At 51.0% G+C, this 12954-nt stretch overlaps 1 protein-coding gene across 2 annotated transcripts in view; it reads right to left on the bottom strand.

The window, feature by feature from the left end:
• CSGALNACT1 (chondroitin sulfate N-acetylgalactosaminyltransferase 1) overlaps positions 1 to 11325 on the bottom strand; it is a 339116-nt gene extending 327791 nt beyond the window's left edge. Inside the window, exon 1 of one of the 2 annotated variants that reach the window (XM_070781517.1) lies at positions 11146 to 11325. The gene's annotated coding sequence lies outside the window, so the exon portion shown is untranslated. Of the gene's footprint in view, positions 1 to 10694; positions 10750 to 11145 lie in introns of those variants that run through there. The other variant, XM_070781520.1, reaches the window with a different exon arrangement.
• Positions 11326 to 12954: the final 1629 nt, after the last annotated feature.

Genomic DNA, 12954 nt, shown 5'->3' with positions numbered 1-12954 from the left:
GCTCACATGATCCAAGGGAGGAGCTAGTTGTAAGCCTGGGTTCTGGCTTCAGCCTCGAATCTGACTGATGGAGCCGTTCACAGTCCACCCACTTCACTGCTTTGATTCAAATGGCCCCTGAGTCTCCATGATCAAATTCCTACTTCAGGGATTAAGAACCTGCTCATGGTCACAGAGTCAGTCACCTGGGGAATCCTCTCTCTGTCAATCTAGAGTCCTTCTGAAGCAAGCTGTGTACACAGGGCTTCCCCGGTGGCGCTCGTGGTAAAAAACACGCCTCCCAATGCAGGAGACCTAAAAGACCTGGGCTAGAACCCTGGATCTGGAAGATCTCCTGGAGGAGGGGATGGCAACCCACTCCAGTATTCTCACCTGCAGAATCCCACAGACAGAGGAGCCTGGCAGGCTACAGTCCATGGGGTTGCAGTGAGTCGGACACGATTGAAGTGACTTCGCATGCCATGAGGAGGAGAGAAACAAAACAAAGAAAAACTCTGTAAATTGAGCTCTCTCTCATCATTCTGGCCCAGAAACCTATGGGCCACAAGTTCAGTGAAAAGACATAAAATTCAGTTCAGTTCAGTTGCTCAGTCGTGTCCGACTCTTTGTGACCCCATGGACTGCAGCACGCCAGGCTTCCCTGTCCATCACCAACTCCAGAAGTTTGCCCAAATTCATGTCCATTGAGTCAGTGATGCCATCCAACCATCTGTCATCCCCTTCTCCTCCCACCTTCAGTCCTTCCCAGCATCAAGGAAGGACTCTCCCAACCAAAGAACACGCTTCAGATGCAAGAGTTTGCATGTCACAGGTACATCCAAAGAAATACCCCCCCAAACACTTCTCCTCTGCTGGCTTCTCATCACATAGGCACACACGTGTGCTCAGTTGCTCAGTTGTGTGCAACTCTTTGTGACCCCATGGACTGTTGCCCACCAGGCTCCTCTGTCCATGAGATTTCCCAGGCAAAAATACTGCAGTGGGCTGCCATTTCTTCCTCCAGGGGATCTTCCCGAGCTAGGGATTGAACCCATGTCTCCTGAGTCTCTTGTATTGGCAGGTGGATTCTTTACCACTGAGCCACCTGGGAAGCCCCTTATGTAGCCACACACATCTGTAAATAAATCTCACTTTTACACACAGAAGACAGCCAAAGATACCCTGGGTATTTTGAGTGATTTATGTCTATGATGTCTGAAAAGTATTTATTTTCTACCCATCCGTATGTAGAGTAGATAGGAAACAAGATAGGGCCTGCTACTATCCTTTGGGCAGCTCGTTGAAATAGCCAAGAGACACTAGCCATTCTTTCCATTTTTTAAATATTTACTTACTTGGCTGCATTGGGTCTTAGTTGCTTCACGTGGGATCTTTCACTGCAGGGCATGGACTCCAGGTGTGTTGCAAGGGCTCGGGTAATTGTGGTGCATGGGCTTAGCTGTCCCTTGGCACATGGGATCTTAGTTACCCAACCTCGATCAAACCGGCGTCCCCTGCATTGCAAGGCGGATTCTTAACCACTGGACCCCTAGGGAAGTCCCTAGGCGTTCCTTCTTTAACAACAAGACCCAGTCATGGTCTTGCCCCTCTTGGCCTAAGACCGTGACCTACATGGAGACATCAAGGGCAGTTTCACGGGGTCAGAGTCTACCCCCAGACACCTTACCATCGGGACATGTACACAGTGGAGAATCAGGACACCCTGGGGTAGAATCCCCTAGAACTTTAGACAAGAGTGCAACAGGCCCCGGGTGGACGCAGGAGCTCCTGGCCCCCGTCTTCCCTCCCGCCTTCCTCCCCGAGCAGCTCTGTACTCACAGCAGCTGACACCACCACATCTCCACCACATGCCAAGTAGTCTACCAACATTGTCTAAATCCATCTGCCAGCTGGCCAATATTATCTTCATTTTACAGATGAGAAAACTGAGACCTAGAGAAATGCAGTGACTTGCCCAGGAGCACAGTTAAGAAAGGGTGGAGTAGGAACCTGGATGAATGGGCTCCAAGGCCCAGGTCCACCCCCAAGGTGCTGCCTCATCGCTCAGCCTACTTTCTCCCAGACATTGTCGCTTACCAGTGTGTGTGTGTGTGTGTGTGTGTGTGTGTGCGTGCACACTCACTCAGTCACGTCTGACTCCCTGTGACCCCATGGACTGTAGCCCGCCAACCTCCTCTGTCCATGGGACTCTCCAGGCAGGGATACTGGAGTGGGTTGCCATTTCCCTCTCCAGGGGATCTTCCCGACCCAGGGACTGAACCCACATCTCTTGGGTCTCACTTACTAGAGCGATCAGGAAACATCCATTCCACTCAGCTCTCCAAGAACCTCGGGAACCAATCTGGATTTCATGAGCAGGATTCCTCTGCTCCCCACAAAGCTAACCTTCTGTAGCTTTTTTAAAGTCTGCTTGTTTGTTTCAATACACGCTATTAATTCTATTAAATGGGCTTTTGAAAACTACAGTAGCTTGCTTTAAACAAACGGTTCCCTGATTCAGTACCTTTTTAAACCTTCTTTGAATTTTTTTTTAAACCCTGAATCAAGCTTCTCTTGCACCTGGGCAGGTTCTGTTTGCTTATCCACAGAAGCGCTGGTTTATGACCATGTGCCAATGCAGGACAAATGAGTCAGGGCTCCTGCTCCCTGGCTGAGGTGCCGTTCCCAGACTGTAATGATTTTGTGAAGCCTGCATTCCATCCTTACCACACATGGCATCTACCCCGGGACACCAAACAAGGCGGCCCATTATCATAAAACCACTGGGAACATCTCCCCGAAAACACCCCCAACCTGACAACACAGCCCACGCTACAGAAACACCAGGAGGACCCTGACCGGCGCCCCTTGAGCCTGGCACCCTGCCTCACCAGGAACAGATCTGGGTGTGTTTAACCGAATCCCCAACTGGAATAAGCAAAGGCTTATTCTCTTGTTATACCAGTGAGCCCTTGAAGGCCTGGAGTGGAAACTGGCAACAACTAATCATTCTGACTTGGCTGTTTGCTGGGAGAGGCTGCGGTGCTCCTGGAAAAACCCTGCAGAGGGAGGCCAGGGAGCTGGGAGTCTGTAGCCGGCCCTGCAGCACAGGGGGGGCAGTCTGGGGGGGCTGCACGCCACTCCTCGCGCCTCTGCACAGCCGCCGGCCCATACATCTGAGCCGCCTGACCACCCTCGTGACCCTGAAAACAAGCTGCTCACGTTTCTGCCTCCCCTTCACCCAGATCCCAGACCCCTTCCACTGAGCCACTCTCAAATTCAGATGTGGCTTGTTCCAATTTTCCTGAGACCCCAGTTCTTGGCTGCTCCTCCAAAAGACCCTCATCCTCATCCCTGGACCCCTAGTCGCCTATCCTGGGCTCCAAGCCGCCCTGGATCCCTGGAATTCATCCTCCTCAGGGCTCCTGGGTAGCAACCCCACATGGCCGAAGCCCTACACGGGACCAGCTCACAGGTCACTAGGTGCCCGGTCTGTCCCAGCCCCACAAGGAGAGCCAGAAGGAAGATTCTGAGTCATTCGACCTGGGATGCTAAGCATCTTTATCTCTACCACCCCCCATAATGGGGGAATGGGAGGAGAAGAGACAGGTGGGAAAGGCAAAGAGGCAGACACCACTGTGGGTCAGGACTACCCACTTCTAGGGGTCTCATGCCTTCCCCATGCATCTCATTTAATTTCTGCAACAGCCAACAGAGTACTATCATTCCCCATTATGATATATACACACATACACACATAGGTTCCTCATCACGTACACACATACACACATACATTCCCCATCATGTACATACACACATACATACATTCCCCATCACGTACATACATGCATATACACATTCCCCATTATGTACATGCATACATACATTCCCCATCACGTACATACGTACATATGTACATTCCGTTATGTACATACATACATACATTCTCCATTGTGTACATACATACATTCCCCATTGTGTACATGCATGCATACATACATTGTCCATTGTATACATCCATCCATCCATCCATCCATTCTTCATTATGTACATACATGCATGCATATATACCTTCCCCATTATGTACATACATACATACATATATTTCCCATTATGTACATACATACATTCCCCATTGTGTACATACATGCATACAGACATACATTCCCCATTATGTACATACACACCTACATACATTCCCCGTTATGTACATACATTCATACATACATACATACATTCTCCATTATGTACATACACACATACAAGAAACTAAGCTTCAGACATGTCCACCGATGGGACCCAGACCCCTGGTCAGTGAGCAACACAGCTGAGATCCAACCCCAGCAGCGCCCCCCCACCGAAAGGCCTGGCGCTTTCCTCTGCCCTGCAGCCTTCCACACCTTTGCCGTCTCTTCGGTGTCTGGCAGAGCACCTTCAGAAAAGAGGTGAGAAGTTTCTGTTAAGTGAATGCATGAGTGGTTGACTGCAGCCTTCACACCTGAATACTCTGCCACCCACACGCTGGATTTTATCCCTACATCCCGCTCACACCACACCTACGAAGCGCCTTGTTAAGACGCTGAATGTTGTGCAGAACCAAGTTGTGCCGCACTGCGTTGTGTTTCAAGCTACTAGGAAAAGCCACATAAAAGGATCCACAAATAAAAAGCGCTGAAGCAGACCTGCTGATAACAGTTTATTTATCATCGTGCTCCATCGGGTCTAGAAAAGGATACAAACACAAGAATCTAAGGAAAATCAATGTTTTCACATTTTGCTAACCCTCAGGACACGAAGACGTTTTCTGAGCTACCAATTCAAGGAGTACTGATGCTGGAAAAGAGCACAGAGTGGGAGACATGGACCCACGGCCCAGGCCGCCACCTGAGCTGCCCTTGTGCAGGTAACTCGCCTCTCTACATCCTGGTTCTCTCATCTGCAAAATGCAGATAATAAGAGTGTGTCTTTCGAAGGTTGCTGTGCTGGCAAAATGAGTAACTCCTGGCCCGCATTTAGGAGAGAGGCTGCCACGTGGTTAAGGGCTCTGTGTGAGACATTTTTGTCATATGAAGAGAAGAACTATAATGGAAATGCAGCAAGAAATCGGAAATGAATGAATCACTTGCTTCTGCACACATTATTAAAAGCACTAAGCTCACCTGAATCCTCTGTTCCAGATGCTGTGCCTACCCGCATGCTCTACCCTGAAAGCAATGCTATCAGGAATAAATAATAGCAACCACCAGCATTAGTGATGGTACATCTCTCATCAACCAGGTGCCGGCACTGTTCTAACTGCTTGAACAGGTGTAAGCCTCTCACTCAGTTGTGCAGCCTGTGCCCCCAAAAGAGTGCCCCGCAGGAGGGGAGCAGGCTGAGGTCACACTCTGTTTCCCACACTGTGCAACCTGGCACAGATGCTCCAGCTCACAGGGCATCTTCTGGAATGGCAGCAGCCTGTTCACAGATGTCAGTGGACACACAACTGAAGCAAGTTTCTAAAGGGCGGGAGACAGAAGCAGAAGGTCACCTTTGCGAGTACCCAGCACCTAGGTCAAAGGCCGTCACCTTAGTAAGTTCATTAACGGAGTAGATGCGGATTTCCCCCAAGCACCAGGGTGTTGTGCTCTGCTCAGTCCCTCAGGTATGTCCGACTCTTTGCAGCCCACCAGATTCCTCTGTCCATGGGATTTCCCAGGCAAGAATACTGGAGTGAGTTGCCATTTCGTCCTCCAGGGGATCTTCCCGACCCAGGGATTGAACCTGCATCTCTTGCATCTCCTGCACTGGCGGGCGGGTTCTTTTGAATGGCCGCTAATATCAAGTTGAACGGCGTGTGCCCACGTGCCTCGGTGTCCAGTGTAAACAGACAGCTCCCATCCCCCTCCTCCCTGTTTCCCGCTTCCCTCTTCCTCCGTCAACTCAAATATCCCTGGGTGTGGAAAGGAAACAAAGGATCAGACACGACCCCGGGATAACCAGACGTTATGTTTCCCACTATCTGAAAACAGCGACTAAAATGATCTGTGCAGCAAAGCAAAGTGCCACTACGTCACAAGATCCAAACAAACTTTTCTTTGCCAACTCTAGCGGTGCTGTTTCCGTACACCCAGCACCACCCAGGCGCAACTTCCTAAAAAAAGACTCCCAGGTGTAAACAGGCGGCTCCTCCCACCCCGGGGAGGAGTGGGAGGAGCTGACCCATCTTGGTCAACTCCGGGGCTCCAGACCAAACACAAACGCTCTGCACACGGCTCTACACACACATCGCTGTGGCTGAGCCTCAGAGGCCTTCTTGGGGGAAGGGGGGGGGGCGTGAATATGGGGAACCCTCACTGCTGGATGTCTGAGGGCCACCGCAGCACTTGCCCAGCTCCAGAGAAGAGCTGTTGTGCAAACAGGATCTGGGTGACTCTGTGACGTGCTCAGAATCCTAAACACAACCCCCAGACGTTAGCTTACTCGTGGAGAAGGGATAATAAGAATGATCTACGACCTTCACGAAGCAGTTATTCCTCTTCCCCAGTTCTTAGTAATGATCTAGACTTTGACAGAAAGGCAGCAAAGACGAGACTGCCTGGTTTTAAAGGGTCGCCACGTGACATGTATCCAGACACACTGCAATTCAAAAAGATACATGCACCCTTCTGTTCATAGCAACACTATTCCCGATAGCCAAGACACAGAAGCGACCTAAGTGTCCATTGACAGATGAATGGATAAAGAAGATGTGGTACATATATATACACATCGGAATACTACTCCGCCATAAAAAAGAAGGAAATAATGCCATATGCAGCAACAGAGATGGAACAAGAGATTAGCACACCAAGTGAAATAAGTCAGAAAGACAAATACCATATAATATCACTTATAAGTGGAATCTAAAATAGGACACAAATGAACGTATGTCTAAGAAACAGAAGCAGACTCACGGACGTAGAGAACAGCCTTGGTGGTTGCCAAGGGGGTGGGGGCTGGGGGAGGGTGGAGTGGGAGGCTGGGGTCAGCAGATCTAGGCTTTTATGCAGACAATAAGGTCCTACTGGATAGCAGGGGAACTATAGTCAGTAGCCTATGATAAACCATAATGGAAAACAATATAAAAAGAATATATATCCCACTCGCCCTGCTACAGAGCAGAAATTAACACGTCCAGTAAAAAAACTGAAAAATAAAAAAGTTCCATCATGTGAAAATCAGAATCAGAAGTCTGCTGACTTTTCTGAACTGAGAAGAAACCCCTCGATAAGATTTGGGGCCTGCAATGCACTGAACTCTTCTGTAACTGTTGTTAGTTTTACTTCACCCATTACTGGTATTTAGTTTGTCACTGTAATTGTAATTTTACTAAAAAGTTGAAAGCACAATATTTGCTTTTTCTCTCACAAACAATATGTCAATATTTTCGGTCATCATGTTTGCTTACATACCTTGTCAGTGTTTTTTTCTACCAAATAGCAAATTCCATCTGACAAATAAAAACACCAACACACCTTCAAATCGTCCAATAGTGTCAAGCCTGAGTAGCTTCATTCAGGAAATAAGAGGGCTTGTCAAAAATTCCCAGAAGAAAAATGCTTTTCAATGGTACATTCCTAGAATATAATAAAACATATTTTCATGTGTGAAATTTCATGTGGCCACCTTTTAAAAAAAGACACTTACAGCTTCTGCTGGCCAAATAAATTCCTTGAGAAGCAAGTTATTAGCGCTCCAAGTACCAACTGAGGAAACAAAGCAGTATTAAGCACATTAAAATATAAAAATAAGCTCAACCAAAAACATACTCTCCCTAAACTCTGAAAATACTAGGCCAAATGCATAGATTTGAATTTTTAGACAGTTTTTAAAATCATATATTGGAATATAAGGATATACAAAGCAAAAATCCCAATTCTTAAATCTCCTTTAAACCTTTAACTTAAAACTTATTCTAAAAGGGTACCGAATCTGACATTTAAGACCACCTGCACAGACTTTTTAGGCCTTCAGTAATGCTTCTCACACAAGGTTGTCCTTTTCCATGTGGAGAACCCAAGAAGTTCAGTTCCTTTGCTATTGATACATTACAGCAGGGGTCCCCAACTCCAGGATCCAGTGCCTGAAGATCTGAGGCGGAGCGGATGTAATCAGAATAGAAATAAAGAGCACAATAAACGTAATCCGCTTGAATCATTCCAAAACCATCCCCTGCCCAGCCCTCAGTCCGTGGAAAAATTGTTTCCCACTGAATCAGTCCCTGGTGTCAAAAAGGTTGGGGACCGCTGCATTAAAGGACAGAATAATGGCAAAGAACAGCCTGGCTGATACACTATGCAGAGGGGGCCCCTAGTGGTGGAGCCGCTGCTCCGACTCGGCTTTGCAGTTTTTCCAAGACTGCTTCACCACCAGGGCAAATCGATAGGTAATAAAGTCTACCTCAGCTGCCTTCCATAATAACCTCTATTAGCCTGAATATACAGTCGAGCCATCATTTAGAATCCCGAGGTGCTTTCACTAGGAAAAAAAAAAAATGTGACTTGAAGAATAACTTCATTACATCCTGTCCTTCAAGCCACAAATATTTATGAAGCCCCACCTTGCCAGGCCCAAGCTGGCCTGGAGACACACGCTAAGAGCGAGAGCCAGCACCGGGCACTTTCCCGTGCTTTCTTTCCAACGTGACACCATCACACCAGGGACAGAGCTGGAGCGCCATGAAGACTAGGAAGGACAACTCATCCACCTGTGACCTCAGGATGAAATCTCCTAACAGGAAAAACCTGTGACCTCATGATGAAATCTCCTAACAGGAAAAACCTGTGACCTCAGGATGAAATCTCCTAACAGGTAAAACCTGCAGTATCGCCCACCCCCACTGTTTCCAAACACCCAGACAGGGCGGCATCTGAGGTTCTTCAATCAAGGGCACTTGAATGAATGGATGGGAAGGAAGGTGGCAAGGCAGAAGGAAGTTTAAATGAAAAACAACTACACCGAAACATGCCAGACCTAGGGGTTCCTAGAAGTCAAGGAAGACAAGAGACAACCTTTCCGGAGCATTTACTGTGCTCCTGACACCAGGGGTAAGTCCCTAAGTGTTATTTCCTTTTCCCTAACAGCTTCATAAAGTGAGGGATACTACTGGCTTTTAACAAAGTGGAAACCAAGGCTGTGAGCTTACCCAAGGTCATACAGTTAACAAAGGGCAGGCTGCTTGGAGACCAGAAGTCTGAGATGGCAAAGCCAAAGTTCCCATCACTTCAGTTTCATCTGGCGAATCCAAAAGCTGGAGATTTTGCTTTGAAGTTCATTAATACAGTTTGCAGTTTGGAACACAAAGATGAACAGAATTAAAGCATTTCAATACCATACACTTTAGAGCACATACAGGATGGAAAGAACCATCACATATTTCAAACGTTATGGCCCATCTCTGGTTTTCCAGGAACCGACCTTCTCTGGAAGCACAACAGGCCACCTCACATCCTATTATGCACCGATTCAATGGACGTGAACTTGGGCGAACTCCGGGAGACACTGAAGGACAAGGAGGCTGGCCTGCTGCTGTCCACGGGATCTCAAGAGAGTCGGACACGACTTAGACCCTGAACAATACCACACGTGTTCAAATCCGCTTCTAAAACTAAAGCTTCACGTTCTCGCTTTATGCTTCTATATCCAAGTTTGAAAGACTTTTCTTCTTCCAATTAGCAACATGACGGCGCTGCGCACGGCTTGTTCATAACGTTCATTGTGGCCAGTAACGCGACGGTAATTATGACTTTCTGGAATGAAAATGTGAACAAAATACAAGAAATCCGGCACAACTGAATTTCAATTTCTAGTTAAAAAAAAAGACGTGAAAGAACAGCTAATTATCTTTATTATCTAGACTTCTCCAATGACATTAAGTAAAAACCACTCCGAGGCTTTGAAATCAGAATAAAAGTGGAGTTTGCGAAATACCCCTCTATCATGAATTGGTGCTTCCCAGGGCTCGCCGTCTCGGCTTGCACGCCGCTGTTCTGCCGCCTCCTCTCCCGTCCCTTCGCTCATCGATGAAAAGATAACTTCAAAGTCCCCGACGCCCGTGCAGGTGCAGGAAGCGCCGCGAAAACAACTTTGGGAGTCTTTGTAGCGCCTTCCTCACCCACCCCCGCCCTCCGCCCCACCCCAGACCAGTGCCCTCGAGTGACCTCCGCCCCACCCCAGACCAGTGCCCTCCACGGGCCGCACACGGCAATTCCTCCCAGCACCCCGGATCGCGGCGACCCTCGCGCACGATCGCCCCCAGCCCAGGTCCCAGGCCAGAGGGCCGGCTGTCACCAGCCGCCAAGGCGCGCCCCCCCGCGCCCTCTCCATCCCAGCGAAGACGACTCGGCGCGGAGCAGCAAAGCGGTCACGCGGACACGTGCAGAGGCTACTTTTAAAGTGGGTGTTCGAGAAAGTCATTAAACAGCTAAATGCCGCCGCCGGAGGCTGGTGAAGCCAAAGGGACCCGGCGCGGCCGCGCCCCGACCCCTCCCGGGAAGCCTCGCCGGCGACCCCGCGCGCCCACCTGCGGGCGCGGCGCCTCGCGATCGCAGCCGCCCTCGCCCCTCTCCCCTCCCTCCCCTCCCTGCGGCGCGACCCCCCTGCGCGCAGCCCTGCCCTCCGCGAGCCCCCCGGGGATGGCGAGCCGGAGGGCGCCGGGACGCCCCCGCGGCGCCCGCGCCGGGCCCGGGACTCACTGCGGGGCGCTGCCAGCGGCTCCCAGCGCCGGTCGCTCCTCCTGCGCGGGGCCGCGGGCTCGGCTCCACCTCCCGCTCCGGCGGCCGCCGAGCCTCCGGGGACCCGCGGGCGGGGAGCGCAGGGCCGCCGCCAAGCCCGGAGCCGGGGCTGGGGCTGGGGCTGGGGGGCGGCGAGCCACGGGCGGGGCGGGGGGCGCGCCGGCCCGAGCGGGTCCCCGCGCGCCGGGCGAGCCTGAGACCACCCCGCAGGTGGCGGATCCGCGCGCGCCCGAGGCCCGAGAAGTTGCGGGAGGGGCGAGGACGAGGCGGCAGCCGGGCTCCGGCCGAGAGAGAGAGGGTCGGTATCTCCTCGGCAAGGGTGGTCCTTCCTCCTTCCGGACCCCCTCCCTCCCAACGGTCTGGCCCCTCGCGGCTCTGGGCGGCCCTCCCAGCCCTGGGCCGACTGACTCACCAAAACTTTGCAGACGGCGCTGGGGAGAATTAATCCCGGAGTCGCCGTCTACGCGGCCCTGGGGGGTTAGGACGCCCTCCGGGAAGAGACCGTGTACTCGCCGCGCGCGAAGGTCGGAAAGCGGTGAGCCCCGAGCCCCGCCGCTGCGGGGAGTGAGGTCTGCAGGGACCCCTGACGGCCGCTGGGGGGCCGCGGAGGGAAGTGGCGGGGCGGAGTGGAAAGCAGGCAGGAGAGTGTTGAGAACGCCCCCGACGCACACACATGCCTTCGGGGCCACGGGTGCCCTGGACTTGTAGGTTTTCTGCGTGAGGCGGAGTTTGGGGGTATCTTGAACCCCGGTACAATGATGGAGACTCGGGAAGGCCAGTGTCCTGCTGGAGAAGGCCGCCTCTCCACCTGCCATCCCGTCTGCAGAGGCCTCGCGGCTGCGCCAAGGCAGGACCAGAGCTAAAACGCAGCCCTCTGGCTCCAGGTGCCCCTTCCACCGCCTGGCCAAGCGGAGCGCTGTAAGTCCCCAGGCCGAGGACTTGCGGGCACAGGGCAGCGGTCCCGGAGGCAGGCACCTGTTTGCCTGCAGGAAGCAGGCTGGCTGCCAGACTGCTGGCTCCTGGGGATGCTTCTTGGGGGTGCTTCGATGGCCCCCAGCCCAGGCGAGGTCATCCCTCTTCCAAGGATGCCCTGAGACGTCGGTGGCTCGGCCCCCAGCCCCCACACCCTTGAGTGAGTTACCTCGTGATGAGGTCCCCACAGGAACTCAATTGTGATTTGGGAAACAGGGGGGGGGAAGCAAGCGTTTCCCAAAGGAATGAAAAAGTGTCAGTGTGCTGCCCCCAAAACGTGGCAAAGCGATGGAGGTGGTCAATACATAGCTAACCGGGCACCCACGCATATGTGGGTACAAGTCATTGGTCAAGCCTCCTCCATCCATGTCAAATGACAGTCCCCCTGGGAAGATGGAGGCCCCCATGGAGGCTAGGTTAGTGATGAGGCGTGTAAAGATTAGAGCCAGCACCACCAAGCCCTCTGGGGAATAAGGAACCTCTTCAGAGCCTTCCAGCTGTCACCAACATCCCCCCCTCTCCAGGCAGTGACAGGTGGATTGTTAAAGCATTGATTTTCTTTCCTCTGCTGAGGTGTCTGCCATCGCTCTGTTCAATGATTTACTAGGGTTTAAGTGAAGAATCTGGTTTGGAGGATGGACCAAAAACTTGAGCAGGGGCTGCTGTGCTGGACTCCAGGAGACTCAACTTCTAGGTCATGGGGACTGGCCGTGGGGAAGATAGGGGGCACCCCCTGTGGCTGCAAGTGTTTCTTTCCCTGTTCTATACAAGGAAAAGGGAGATCAAGTCAGGATTAATCACCTTTTCTCCAGGGATTGTAACACACCTGTCAAGGTATCTGAAGAAGTTTTCCAATCTTTCTCAGTTAGATACTAATAGATCAGCACAGTGATCTAGGTATCAATATGTTTCACATCGACACACGTCTCGAGTCATGAAGGGCTGGCTAAGGTGTATTTTCACAGTAGTTAGTACAATAATGAAAAAATAAGATAGCTGAACAATGATAAAACTACAAAACTAAGTCATAGCATAATGTGAGAAAATATAATACTTTTTGTGAGTGTGCTACCCGGAAAGAAAGTAGATATTATTTTGGTAATTATGTAGTAGATACTATTTCGATTATATAGATTATTTGGGGGGTACTGTTTCAGAGGGGGCACTGGTATGAGGTGGCGTGGATTATCCTTAGTCTCTCCCAGGGACAGAAACAGAACTAGGGAGAGAGCATCCTGCTCACGCCTGT

The sequence above is a fragment of the Bos indicus genome, chromosome 27 (genome assembly GCF_029378745.1).
Source record: "Bos indicus isolate NIAB-ARS_2022 breed Sahiwal x Tharparkar chromosome 27, NIAB-ARS_B.indTharparkar_mat_pri_1.0, whole genome shotgun sequence".
Lineage (NCBI taxonomy): Eukaryota > Metazoa > Chordata > Mammalia > Artiodactyla > Bovidae > Bos > Bos indicus.
Note: the sequence above shows the minus strand (reverse complement) of the source record. Positions and strands in the feature narration are given on the sequence as shown.